Source organism: Apis mellifera, linkage group LG2 (genome assembly GCF_003254395.2).
Source record: "Apis mellifera strain DH4 linkage group LG2, Amel_HAv3.1, whole genome shotgun sequence".
Taxonomy (NCBI): domain Eukaryota; kingdom Metazoa; phylum Arthropoda; class Insecta; order Hymenoptera; family Apidae; genus Apis; species Apis mellifera.
Window position 1 is genome coordinate 4438564 of NC_037639.1, and position 15466 is coordinate 4454029.

The following is a 15466-nucleotide window of genomic DNA, read 5'->3' on the forward strand; positions in this document are numbered from 1 at the left end:
TTTCTTGTTGATATTACGTAAAATAAAAAAATGGATAAATTAGAATAAGAAATTAAAACTTTAGTTAAAAAAAAATTAAAAATAATTTAAAATAATATTTTCTTTTCATTTCCTTTTGCTTAAGATATACATCATATTATAAACGATGTTGTTAAATTTTTTTAAACTAGATTTTTCATGGAAAAATCAAATATATCAAAATTTGTTTTTTTTTTCGATAAAATTGTTTTATCCCTATATCCTTTCGAATATCGAAGTGTTGCAAAATTGATTAAATAGTTCAAAACTGAAGCGGGAAAATATTCAATGTATCAATTATTAATTCGATATTTCGTTTTGTAAACATTCAAAAAAGAATTTGCCTCGAAATCTGAAAAAAAAAAGAATCGAATCTCTTCCTTTTCCATCCATTTATTTCTTTATCTTCGTTTGCATGATTCGTATTGAAATAAATTGCATCCTATTATTACGAGTTATGTAATATTTTCGTAGATTACGAAGAATTTATTCTGCCTTGCAAGCAGTCAACCGAAGAGAACCAAGTTTAAACAAATCGTATACTACTCGACACAATACAATAGAATTCAATTTTGAGCATACAAAGTATCATTTTAACGATGCATAAATTTTCAAAATGAATCGTATTTAATATTTTTTTTAATCAAACCGTGAATCGAGTATATCAAATATTCACATATAATTTCGCGTTGTTCTTCCACTCAATAAATAATCAGGAAATAAAATCGCTCATTTTTTTTTTTTTTTTATAAAACGTAATGTTTCAAATGTACTTCCACTTCTCTCTCTCTCTCTCTTCAACAATTCTATCTCCACGAACAGCTGTCCATCATTTAAAGTGGCGTTAACAAAATCAACGAATAATATATTACATCCCAACATTATCAAACAATTTATAGCAGCTTTATTCCTGACAATTTCGACAAACAGCGAATAAGTTACATAGGCATAAATCAACCCCTTGAACATTCGACCATGAAATTTTGTAAGCCGTGCCAGAGTCAACGTGTGTCAAAACCTTCTGGGAAATATATATATATAAAGATGAAACTAAAATAGCAGAACTTTGAACCAAGTTTATGCAATATTTTTCAGAAACCCAAAATAGAGTCAATCAAGGTAGAGGCAGGTGTCCAGCAAATTGTGTTCATAAAAGTAAATACAACAAGTAAATACTACAAGATTTAGTTTAGGAATAGGTAAATGTTTCTCAAGTATTCCAAAAAAATTAAAATGTTTGTTCCTTCTGATTTGGCTACTTTTAAATCTAAAATATTATTAGGTTGTTTGAAACGTTCATAGGAAAATTTAATAAAAATTTCAAGATTATATTATATATTGTTGCTATTTTTAACTATATATATACATTCAAGTAAAAAGTTCCTCTGAGGATCTCTAAAATATTAAATTCCTCGTTACAAGCTTCTTTAAATAATATATTTTTTTTTTACTACAGACATCTTTTCTAGTTCAATAAAATCCTTCAAACAGATAATATACATTTAGAAAAAAATTAAATTGATTGTCACAAACGTCTACGAAACGTTTCAAATAACCTAAACCACCACCCTCTTGTAAATAAAATTATTTTTGCCAACAATATAAACAAATGATTCTGCTATATTAATTTCTAAACAGTAGTAACAGTATATCATCAGTAATATCTGTTCACCAACCACACTTTATCGCAATGAACGGTGAAATATTGCGAGCAACCTGTCACCCAACGACACTCGATAAAAATATTATCTCCTATTAATCAACCATTCATCATTCTTACACTTCTTATCGAAGAAGAAAAATTTATATGGAAAAGAAACTTATTCTTTATATATAATAATCGACGAGTTGGCACAGCAATATGTTTAATTACTATACTCGTCGAGGACATTTTGTTCGTTCTTCTGGAAAATGTAAAATATATATGCACCTTGTTACATTCTAGTTTAATATGTATACAGATAATAAATGTACCAGTAGTAAGGAACCACTTCGTGTTGCATAGAAATAGAAATTTTCTCACAGGTGTGAGACGCGTTTAAAAATAATGAGAAGTACATAATGCCGATACTTCACACCGTGACGATGGGAAACACTTGGCGAAGGGGTTGGAAACGCATCATCAATCCTTCTCGCTTGAAGTACGAAAATTTCCACGTCGATCGTGAAGTAAACTCCACGAAACGTGTCGTTAACGAGGATTATAAATAAAACTTTCCACAACTGGTCCAAGTGTTAAAATACACTTGGACAGATTCAGCTCTAATCTCGAGCTAGAAGAGCAAGGTGGATTATTGAGTGAGCATTGTCCCTTAATCTGTTAACAAACGTTTCGTTATTTTTATACGATTGATTAACAACGGATCAAACTAAGATTATTTATCTTTAAATGCTAACAGATATAGATGGATTTATATTTGTAATTAATTTAAATTATCGTGAGCCAGGGGTTCAAAGATCTGTGGGGTCAAATGTGGACGAAGAAAAAATGAGAAGTTATAATTAAAATTATTCGAAATGAATAAGATACAGTAAAAATTGTTTCAACAATTAAATTAATTATTTTTCTTAAAAAAAAACTTTCAATGATTAAATCTTTAGAATAATAACCTACTAAAATCCACATAATCTTAAAATTGAAAAAATAATAATTATTCTTTTTAATGGATAAATATAAACGAATATCTTGATTCTTATATATATAATGTATATACCTTCCAACACACATAAATATTGATGATTTAAATATTGCATGAATAAATAAATGTAAAAATACTAATAAATACTAGAAGCAACGACAGAGGAAAGATATAATATTCTGATTTTGAAACAAATGTGATGTAACTATTGATCGAATTGAGGAAAGGAAAAAATTGATAAATTAATCTACGAATTTCGATTCGTTTTTTTGCTAATCGGAATTAATAAAATCGAATTAATCGTAGACATAAAATTTTTCCCCTTTCAAATTATCAGCCTCGTCTCATAAATCGTCGCCTTGATGACAAGTTACACACGAATGAAAAGGAATCCGCCGTTTCGTTGCGATTATACACTCGTTGCGAAATCCATTTCCTTTGTAACCAAGTGGAAGAATTGGTACAAGTCGTGGGGCAGAAGAACGTTGCGTTGCGTGGCCTTGAGGCGACGTTGTATTTTCAGGACTCAACCTAGTTGAGTATAATTTTTGTGTTACGACGATAAATTACGACGTGACGAACCGTCGAAATTGCAGGGAAATTTCCTCTTTAATTTCGTCGTCATCCGTATTCCATCTTCGTCCGAGCGAATAAAATTCGAAGAATTTCAACGTGCGAAAAAAAGAATCGTTTATCGAGCAGAATCAAACAAACACATTAATAAAAGAGTTAAAGTTGAACGGAATTCTTAATATCTTTTCGATCGAGGAGGACGTAGAGTTATCTTTTAACGTCTAATAAATGTCATACATAGAAAAGTTTATCGAACACGTTTATAAAACGTTATTATCAAAAGGATCTTTCTTAAGAAGAAAAAAAAAGAAGAAAAAGAAGAAGAAATGATTCGACAGCTCCGTCGATAAATATTTTCTCGTCCAATTAAATTTTCTTCTCCTTCGATTTAATACGATTTAATTCGATTCAAGATGTACGTGAATCATCGCATACAAATATTATGCAAAAAACCGAAGATAAAATCGCAAATTCGCGCGATAACACAGAGTTTGGTTGGGGAAGTGGGGAGAGCCATCTGACGCCCGTCAAACAGATAACGTAACCTTCCAATTCTCTTCCAACCTCTCCTCGACTTCCGTTTTCCATTTTACGATGATCGCGGAAATCGAGAAACCGGTCGTTATCAAATTAAATCGATGGACGTAATCGACTCGACTATGGAGAATAAAATATACGTGTCGCGATAAATTATTAGTCCCCAAGTCTCCATCTACCTGGCTCGTACAACGTCGTACAACATTACACTTCTCTGCTGTAGAGAAACCCGATACCCTAGCTTTCCATGCAATGACACAGTGTGCGATCCGCCAACAGTTTTATAACAGAGTCAGCATAATGAAACGACAGCGGTAGAAGAAAATACGGATGCTTTTCGATCATTTACTGCCTTTCTTGTTGTTTTTAAAATTTTTATTTTCTATCAAATGTTTTGGAATCCCATTGTTTATTCCAAAGAAGAAGAGATATCGAAGATGATGAGATCTCTCGAATATTTTGATTGATCTTTCGATTTTCTGTTTATTTTATTGATTTAACTATTTAGAAAAGATAATTAACAAAGGATCAATACTGTTAAAAATATCGATCTTTGAAGTATTTTTAGAAACGTTTATCTCGAAATTGCTCTACGAATAGTCGTACTTACTTGCATACAAACGTTTGCCCGAACAGAATCATTTCTTACTACTGTTCCCTTTCCGGTAATTGGATACCAATTCGATAAATTTCTGCTCGAATAACACACTCCTCGAATTCTATTTCCATAGAGGAGGAACTATCGATCGAGAAACCAATTTTCTTAATTCCTATTTTTATTCCTAAATAATAATTTAATGGATGAAAATAACCACCCCTTTTAAAATCATTAGTTTACAGTTCTTAGAATTCGATTCTATTGTTTTATATCTAAAAACGAGTTTTTGACGCAATAATCGTCTCTTCTGTGACACGAAGAAGACACTTGGCCAAATGCTTGTAAATGCTTCTTTTCAGAGCATTTCGTTGTGAGGTAACATTATAATTGTTCGTGCACACCAGGGGAGCGGTACGAATTTAGACGCAGCAACAATCTATAGATGAACCAAGGTCGTGCCGTTGGCTTTTTCACACAGAGCCACTCCTCTCTCGGGCCGCCATTCTATTTCGAGGATTTTCTAAAATTTATCGTCCAGCACCGCGCGCAGTCATCATTATACCCGCTCTAATACACTGGCGCCATCAATTTGAAGCTGTGGCACAATGTTTGTGCTCCGTGTACATATGTGCGTATATATGTATGTTCACATTCTCGGATCGACCACGGTTGCAACATTAAACGGTGTAAATTTGTCCACTATATAAGAATGTAGCGAGCAATTTGCGATCGTTTCGAACAAGTGCCAATAACAGAACTTTAATAAACGTGCGTTATACTTCATCCTACATTTCATTTTTACAGGTAATTCTCCGAGAAAGGAAATTTATTTCGCTATTTGCTCGGGCGGAATTTTTTCGATGGGAAAAATCGATCGAAGATATTTATTAAGAAGAAGTGTTTTTTTGTTTGTCGTAAAAGATATGAGAAGAAAATTGAATGCTTTGATATCTTTCATCTATTTTAGCATATATATTATAATTAATTTTAAAGGAACAAAATTATTTAAAATATGATGAGGAAAGAAGAAATTGTTAAAATATAAAGAAATAGTGTAAATTACAAAGTTGTTAAAATTTAAACTGACTTTTTTCTTTCTCTTTTTCAGAGGGGGAAAAATGTTTCTTCGGCATTGCGGATAATTTTTCATCGCATGATATCAGGACGAATGCCAGAATTTTCACATTCGTTAAAAAAGAACTGCAATGCCGGTGAAACGTTGAAAAACTTCTAAACGTTCTTCTTTGGACACGACGAAAGATCTCAGAATTAACTTGTGATCGTCAATTTTAAATCAAGATTAATTGGATAAATTATCCTCGCTTTGAGAACCACTGGTTTAGTTTCCACTGTATCCTGTTGTTCAATCATAATCCCAGTATAGAAAAGTCATGATTTAGCATCCGGTATCAATGACAACCGCAAATGTTGTTACGATATTATCATTCATAAATCGCACGAATGGGATATTCGTAAGCAATTGTAATTGTATTCCAATCAATTCAATTTCAACTTATTTTCAGGACAACATCATCTCTGATAAAAATTGAAAGAAGAAATTTATAAGTAAATTCGAAAGTAAATCGATCTTTTTCGAGCAGATCAAGTATATTCAAAATTTAAACATTTGTTGCAATTGCGTTGTATCTTGAATAAAAATTAAAAAAAAAAAAAAGGAATTAGATTGTTATTAATAATAAATTGGAAATATATTTGTAAATATTTATCATAATCGATTTGCAATTTCATTCGAATATTTCCATATATTCTTTTTTTGTTAACAATGAAAACTTAAAAATTAAAAAAAAAAAAATTTAGACGATCGATTCCTTTCAAATGTAGAAAAAGGAAAAAATTAGAAATGTGTACGGTCAATTTAAAGTTAACGATAACTATAATTACTGAAAATAACGACATTACGTATATTATGTAACACAACAATGCATTTGTTCGTCTTTTATGTGTAATTCTTAAGAGAATTGAACAGAAGGAAACATATGCGCGATGAAACATAACGACTTAAACGAATTGCTTATGAATATTGGCACGATAATTTCCCTGTTTTCTTAATTTTGTTTTCAAATTTTATATTTTGATCATATAAGTTAAAAAATGTGTAAAAAATATCAAATTTATATAAAAATATTTCCTTTAAAATATTATATATAAAATGATTCAAAATTAATAAGAAAAATATTATTCAAATAATAATGAAAAAAAAAGGAAAAATTATAATTTGCAAATAGCTCTTTCTCTATCATAAAATATTATATATATATTTTAGATATTAATATGTAATCAAATCAAGTTCAAATATCGTACACGCTTCTCTATTCTCTATTCTGAGAAAATAAAAAGTTCACGATATTAAGGAAAAAAGAAAAAAAGAAAGAAAAAGAGCAAAGAGAAAGAGTATAAAGTTACGTTTGGACGAAAACGAAAATGTGAATGAATTTTTTTTCGTGTAAATTAGTTTTATTTCACAAACATATATTCATTTTTCTCTCACGCAGAAACGCATCCGCCATTATTTACAAAAGAAATAGCACGCTATGTGCATGATGATAATTTTTTTCCCCCCTCTTTTCTTTCTCCTTTTCCCTTTTTTCCATGCATGAACACGGAATGGAATAGAAAAAAAATTTTCATGCGCCATCGACGAATCAAAGGAGGGAAGAGAAGAAAAAATAAATAAATAAAAAGAAAATGAGAAAACGTTAACGAAGGAAGAGAGAGAGAGAGAGAGAGAGAGAGAGAGAGAGAGAGAGGATCGAGAAGAGGAACGCATGCAGCAATCAAGATTTGTCTTGAGAGAAATTAATAAAACATAACGATATTTAAATTATACAATCTTTACACAATAAGATTTATTTTTTTTTTTTTAAATTAATATTTACAAAAAATGAGATTAGTTGTTATATTCATCAATGAGTGCTAAGATAAAATAATAATACAAGTCCGTTTCTCGACCGTATCTAACATCATACATCGTATTTATAGGAATCGTAAGTTGGCTACAATTTTACAAACATAAATGATCACAAGGCGAGGAAAAGGTATTCCTCGTTTTTTCTTTCTTTTTTTTTCTTCTTTTTTTCTTTTTTTTTTTTTACAATACTCCTGATGCAAAATAGCGATGATATCGATTTTCTTCCCCTTGACCCACCCTCCCTTTCACTCTCCCCCCCTCCCTTTCCCCCTCGTTTCTTCCTCCTCGCTTCTTCTCTTCCTTTCAATTCAAACATATTTTTATATTCACAAGAGGATCGTATATCCCCTATCGTATATCCCTTATTACACATGATTACAGATAAATTACTTCACTCACGTACGTACTTATTAACTTTGGTGCAACAATTCAATCAACGAACAAATTAATTTATTCATCATTTCTTTTTTTTTCCCTTTCTATATATCCTTATATAATAATAATAATAATAATCGTGGCTTCTCTCGACGCATAATATACGTATGCATGTATATATATATAACAATCGTATTTCATCCGTTTACGGATAGAAATCTTGCCACGACGATCAATCGATCACGCGGAGGAGAAGGAGGAATCGCGACCACGTTTCTGTCTTAATTTCGAATCAGCCGCGAATCGAATTATTATTATTTTTCAGCCTACTTATTATTATTATAAGAAAAGGTACGTGGAGGATTTGATTGGTGCACGATCCGCGGTAAACGGAGATCCAATCAACGACACGAAACTTCTTTCGAAAGCTTCTCGGCGGGAAATTTGAAAAACGTTCGAAATCTCGACACGGTGATTATCTGAATTTCCACTGGTCGGACAGCAACTACTCGAGTATCGCCGTCTAATCCTACGTAATACCCTAATAGCAGCCCTAATGCGAGGAAGGAGGGGGGAGGAGGAGGATAACTCGGGTGGCCGATCTCGAAACTGTCGCGTCCGATCTCGGCTGGCGTTTCGAGATCGCGACAAAAGGTGGCGAAAATTCCCTCTCTCAAGCGACAGCTTCGAGATCGCCGATCGTCCAAGCGTTTCGACTTTGGAACGTCGATCGATCGGACACGCGTTTGTCGTTTGTTTGCTCGCTCCACCATTTTCGACAATCGACGCAAAGGGAAATTACCGATTTCCTCTATATCACACGCACGGCCTCGGATCGGCGTATGATAAATCGATACACGAGGAAACTATGAATCACCTTCCTCTGGGAAAATAATGTAACGAATTTATCGAAATTGTCGTGAATTTGAATTTTCTCTGAATTTTTTTTCCCTGGACGAGGCGGGTGAACGACATTCTCTCTCTTATACACGCTCCGTGGCTAACGGAAAAATCAATACAAGCGTGGCTATCTGCGGTTTCAACGCGGATCTCGCGATTTCGTTTAACTACTACATTGTTGGATTTCCAGCCAGTGTCCTCGATGAATCAACGAGGAGAGAGGGGAATTTTTTTTTTGCTGATATTTTATCGTACGATTTCGTTGCTTGCAATAAAATATCAAAGGAAATCCGCGTCAGCAACGAGAGAGGAATTGAAATCGTTACGTTTTTCTTGGTAGAATATATATATATATATATCGTTGATCAAAAGTTTCGAATCAATTTTATAGATTTCTTTTCTTTTTTCGAAATTAGAATAATAAGAATAAAAGTAAATAATGATTCTGAAACTTCTGATCATTAGCGCGACCTTCTAAAAAAACTAAAATAAAACTTCCTCCAATTATATTTTTTTTAGTGTAAAAAAAAAGAAAAACGTGTTAGCAGGCACCGAAAAGTTTCTCGTTGTTGCTTCAGCGAGGACACAATGGCTTAAGGCTACATGGCTCGCTTTCCCCGTCTCTTGCTCTCTTGCATTTCCGCTTCTCTCTCACTTCTCCACACGTTCCAACCAATCTCGAAAGATAGCAGAAACGACGAAGAGAGCGAATTTTCGTGTCGGAACAAACACGCATCCTCCATCGAACGGTGAAGTAGTGAAAGAAAAATCCTTGATGTGCCAACGACCCGATATTTCATCGCGTCGCAGCATGCATAAGCCTACACTGTATATCACAACTCCCTGTTGAACGCTTCTCCAATTCTTTCTGGATTATTCTTTCCAACTACCGTATATGTCCCCGTGTGCATGCATGTATCTCTGATGACGAGACATATATATATGTACGTGTAAGTTGGAAAGGGTCCAGTGTGCAAGCGAGTAAAACGCTCGATACGTGTACAACGATACAATCAGATGATGTTCCAGATACCCGATCCGAGCTAATTAATTTTCGTCGAACGTTTCCAATTAATTTTCACGGGAAACAGTTAATTAACGAGGGCTGTATAATCGAACGTTCGCAGGATTCGAGGACACGACCCTGAAATTCTCGAAGAACGACGATCCCTCGAACATTTGATAACGAGAGATTTTAAACGGCCGAGATATTTTCGCGTAAAAAGGGATATCCTTTCAAAAATATTTATTCCTCTATCTTCGTTCATTTTTGGTAGAAGAAAAATATAAAATTGTTTAAAATAATTGTTTCTTTCTTTTTTATTATTATTATTTCACGTTATATGAATAACGATGGAAGACTGGACATAAAGAAAATTGGATGTATTAAAATTCTTAAAAATTTATTAACAAAATGTATCAAAATTTGCTTTGTACATTATCAGATTAAGAAAAGAAAATTGTGTGTTGTATCATGGAAGGATGGAAATCTGCGCGATACAATTTATCATGACATTTACGGTTCTTTTTTATGCCCAGTCGTATTTCGAATATACACGTATAACCCGTTTAATGGTGCGACCAATTTAAAATAACCTGTATGAATTTTACAAATTTAAATTCGATAAATAATATATATATATATATATATATATATAATTTAGAATCAGATATAAAATAAAATTCAAGGGAAATCGATGTTAAAATTATTTACCATTAAAAGGGTTGAATATTCTCTCTGCACGTATTAACAGAGATCTACAAAATTGCTTTCAGTTTCGAAGGAACCGAGTAGGTTGAATCGGTAAAAGCAAAGATAGATTAATCGAGCGGCTAACCATTCTTGAAAGGATATCTTTTCAACGGCCATCTACATAATCTAACTGCCTGTATTCTATAAAACTCTTCTCATCGCGTTGGATAACACAGAAATTGCTAAAGAGACTTTATCTTCTCTGTTACGTCATCGTGTTTGTTAACGATCGAGAAGTGAATCCGGTGCACGTTTTATCGATGGCGAGAAATAACCAGATATAACAGATGATTATAGAACAGTGGCAGAAGCTATCCGTCATGAATCTTCCATTCTCCACACGCACTTCATTCTTCATTCACATATTATATTTTTCTAATAAAGACTCGTTACTTTGACCGGCAAAACACGCACGATATACAATAGTGTCCACTTTAATCCTCACAGTTCAGAAATGAGATGAAGGAAAAAGGATTTTAATATAATTGTACTCGACTCGGGGATCGAGATATTAAATCGTTCGTTTGAAAATGGGCGCCAAAAAAGTGTGGATGCTAAAGAGGGCACTAGTGTAGTAGTATCATCGCTCGCATCATCGATCTTTAAAATTCGATTGTCTATGACACTCGACAATATATATATACCTTCACTCGTACCTAATTATCTCGTTATCACGAATAAATACCTCGAAGAGATATAAATTTGGTACGTGATCAAGTTCTCGTGGAATAAATAATATTTCTCTCTTGGTTACTTATCGAGCAACTTTTCAAAAGTAGTCTTTTGGAAATTGTCGTAAAATTTTTTTAAGATTTTTTAAAATTTCAATCTCGTTGATAATAATAACAATAAGTAATTATTAATAGAGTAGAACCTCGATCAATCAATTATTTTATAAGTTTATATTGGAATCATCCTGAAAGTTTCCATAATTTTTATTATATATTATTAAATATATTTTATAATCATTTCTTTTATTCGTCTTTCCTACATTTCTTCGATCGATCAGTCAACCAATTATTATAAAAAACTATTTCAAATAAAAATATTAACTTCTAATGAAAATAGTTATGAAAACTTTCAGGATGATCCAATAACTTTTCCCTAGATTTCGATTATCCGGGAATGTTGGATTAAATCGAGGTCCAAACTATTTCTTCTCGAAACAATTTGTGATACAATTGGAAATATTATTATTTCTAATTATAATTCAAAGATTTCTTTTCTACCGTCTGTTGGTTAATTAACATTTTCAACAATTCGAAAGATCTTGGACGGTGTAAATCCCCCTCCGAGGTATTATACATAATTCCCTATTTAAATAACGCATTACATCTATTCGAGGTTCACAAGGTTCATTCGCTTCAATCCTTAATATCCCATCAAGACTAGAAATAGGAGCAATATAACAAAAAAATCTTCTTTCATTTTTTTAGTGTTACGTACGCTTATTTAATGAATTATATTTTCATATATATATATATATATATGTATATGTGTATTACATGTACAAGAGCATAAAAAAGTAAATTGGATGTGTGGAAGGACTGTCCCTGCCCTGACACCTGAGATTCTCCGCTCACTGATAATGAGATTTTTGTTACAAACAACAGCTCGTATGCCACTGATACCAAAAAGGTAAAAGATTATAATTACATTCTATGAATTTTTCTATCTTTTTACAGTGATATATATGATTGCAATAGTACCCGCTTTATCGTCTCCTTTTTTTTCAAAAAAACCACGTACGGATGTATTTATCCGAAGAAGATTTCTAAAAATTTGATTGAAGAGAGGAAAGAAAGATAGAGAGAATAATAATGGATTCGAATATTCAATGGATTCTCAATAATTAATAGGCAAGCTCTAAAGTGAGTACTATTGAATAACTCGATAAAATTAAGATATGTTAATGTAAGAACCCCCTAAAGCTAAGTAAGAATGAGAATGTCGAGATGAAGAGAAAATGAATTCATCTATTGAGAAATATTATTATTAAACCGAAAGCATCTATCAAGATCATCGTTTTTTCAAATAAAGATCTGAGGAAAATCCAGATGAAAAGTCAACAATGATTGGTTTCGACAGCCTTAAAATTACATTCATATTATAAGATTCTTCTTGGGAACGAGACATTACATTTCTACAAGATTTTCAATTAAATTTAATAATTAAAAAGAAAAGAAGAATTAATTACTAAGAAAATTGAATCTAATATATATGAACTCAAGCAATTCTTTCTTATTGTGATGCAAAGATAGATGTATCTTTAAATTTAGGATCTAATAAATAAGTTTTTCAATAGAGCTCAAATTAGAAAATCACATTTATAACATAATCTGTTATATAATTTTTACAAGTCTTTCATGAATATAACCAATCGAGAAGCTTCAAAATTTATGCCATAAGAATTAATCAATCTTTGCCTCAAGAAAATTTTATTATCTTAATTATTAATTATCCTGAATTTTTCTTGTCTTGTCTCGTTTGATCCAAAAATAATAATAATAATAATAATAATCATTTTACATGCCTGCACTAATTATAAACGCCAAAATTGGAATCAATAAAAAAAGAAAAAATGTACAAAGGAAATCGAGCATCTCGGGGTTAATCAAAGTCCTTCTCCTAAATTAAAACACCTTGACCTCATAAACGAGATCTCCATCAGATTTCTCCCACCGTCTGAAAGAAAAACTCTGATCAAACCAAGAGGAAAACTATATCAGAATTTAGAATAATAAATCGAGTCCTTAACTTAAACAATTATCGTTTTTTTTTTCTTTTTAAAATTAAATTGATTGACACGTGAAAAAAAATATTCCGTTGAAACAGAAAATTGCACGAACGTTTTGAATTCGTAGTACGAATTTCAATGTGATTCATAAATACGTGAGCCATGGTGTGAAGTACAGCTTTCGAGATGGGTCTCGATGAATCATTTTCATTTGCATTGAGCAACATGTCCTCGAAACATTTAAGTACATCGAACTAACAGCCATGTGCGGGAATATGATTACCAGACATTAATGATTTCGTTCGTTAACCTATTACAAAGTTTCCAATCGAACAACCTTCGATCCATTTTAATACGTGAGAAAGCTCGTGTAACGAAATTCATTGCTCGAATCATTGAACCGTCGAAAACTTGAGTCATTTTTCACATTGAACCATGGATGTATATTTATATATGCAGGATTATCCTTGGACACATTTTAACCCCTTAATTACAATGCTTCGTTAGAAGAATATAATAAAGACACGTGGTATTATAATTAATTAATTATTTTCTATGGATTCGAAAATTACGATATTTCTAGATTGCAGATTTTTAGTGAGGCTAAAATAAATTTGTATGTTCAATTAATATAGAAAATATAATATTTGCAAGATATCAGTAATTTCATTATTATATGTATAAATTTATTTACATAAAATTTGTGCTACGATACCGTATAAAAAAATTTCTCGTGTTTGACAAATTTTCTACAAAATTGAGAAGAAAAATATATATATATATATATATATATAATATGAAAAGTATGTACAAAAATCCACAATCTGTTCAATATCATATAAAAATACTCAACTTGTGGAATAATTTTATACAACATTTATTTTATTTTATTTCACTTTTATTAATTGTTGGAAAAAAAATTTTTTCAACGAAAGATCCAGAGGAAAAAGAAGATTTGAAAGTGAAGAGAGGTTAACGAATTGCTATTTCAATGGAGAGAGGAATATTAAATGAGGAAGAAAATGGAAAGGATGATCTGGACGTCTCTCGACGAGAGACGTTGGAGAGGTGACACAATGATGAACTGGAAAATTGCTCGCTTAATGTTCTGCGTCTGATGTTCCCCTCTAATTGATTTATCGTTAGATGAGAAACCGGCGGAGCACTCTATGCAAAGTGTCGATGGATCGATCGAGAGTAAAACGCAAAAGAGCCAATATCTAAAGCTGGCAGGCAGAAATTGCAATAGTCGTTCGATAGTCGTTCGCATCTGGGGACCAGACACGAGAGAATATAGGATGCATAGGATTATAACGAATAGAGTTATCGCTCGAATTGAAGCGCATAATTTGAGACATCTTATTTCTTCGATCAATCTGAAAGATAATGATGATAATCCCTTTAGAACTACCTACAATATACTTAAACGTATCACGCGAATGATTAGAATTAAGATATTACTATTGGAAATAAAATTGAGAATACAAAAGCACCTGCTAATAATGAAGAGCAATATAATAACGAATAACGTTTCTTCCAATAATTAAAGAAAAAACTGAGTTTCATGCTACAGTTGCTTTTTCAAATTTGAAAGAGATTTAATTTATTTTATCGATTAAATGAGAGAATAAATTGAATCGAATGAAACGACGATAAAATTCCAATGGATTCGGAGAGGAAGAAAGAGCGACGACGAAAATATCAATTGTCGAACGGGTTGCCCTTTCTTGTCTCCACATTTGGAAGGAAAGATTAACGAGGCCAGTGAAAACGGCTTCGTCTGTTGGCGGCGACAAAAAAATTCTGCGGCTGAACGACTAATGAATGCAGGTAGCCTTCAGAGGTCGAGGCATTGCGTACGGAAAAGCAACGAACTTCATCAAGGCTAACTAGTTAGCCTATGTACAAAAGGCTTTCGTATACTTGTATATATGGAACATAACCCTGTCTCATAGTGTATCGAAAAAAAAAAAAAAAGAAGGATTATATTATATTCAAGCATGTAAAAAATATCCAAAGAAACCGATCGTTTCCAATCTTTTTCTAAAAACCTTCAAAGTAGAAAATTCTAGATTTCACAAGTATGAAATAATCGAATGAAAGATATTTTTAAGATTCGTTAGTGACTTAGATATAACACGTTTTCGAAAAATTATTATTCGAACAATTACAACTAGTATATGCTTATGCAAATTCATATTTTCAAGACGATAAAGAGTTTAAAAAAAACTTTGTTTTTCTCGCATATTAAATATTGCACTCCGGATATTTTATACGAAAGAATCAAGCGGATTATTTTTCAAAAATGAAGCAAAAGTGATACGTTCCTGGTTAAATCTTCACAGAGATATTTTAAATATAAACAACATTTTGGTTTAAATAATAACTCCGTACAATCTTTTCAAAT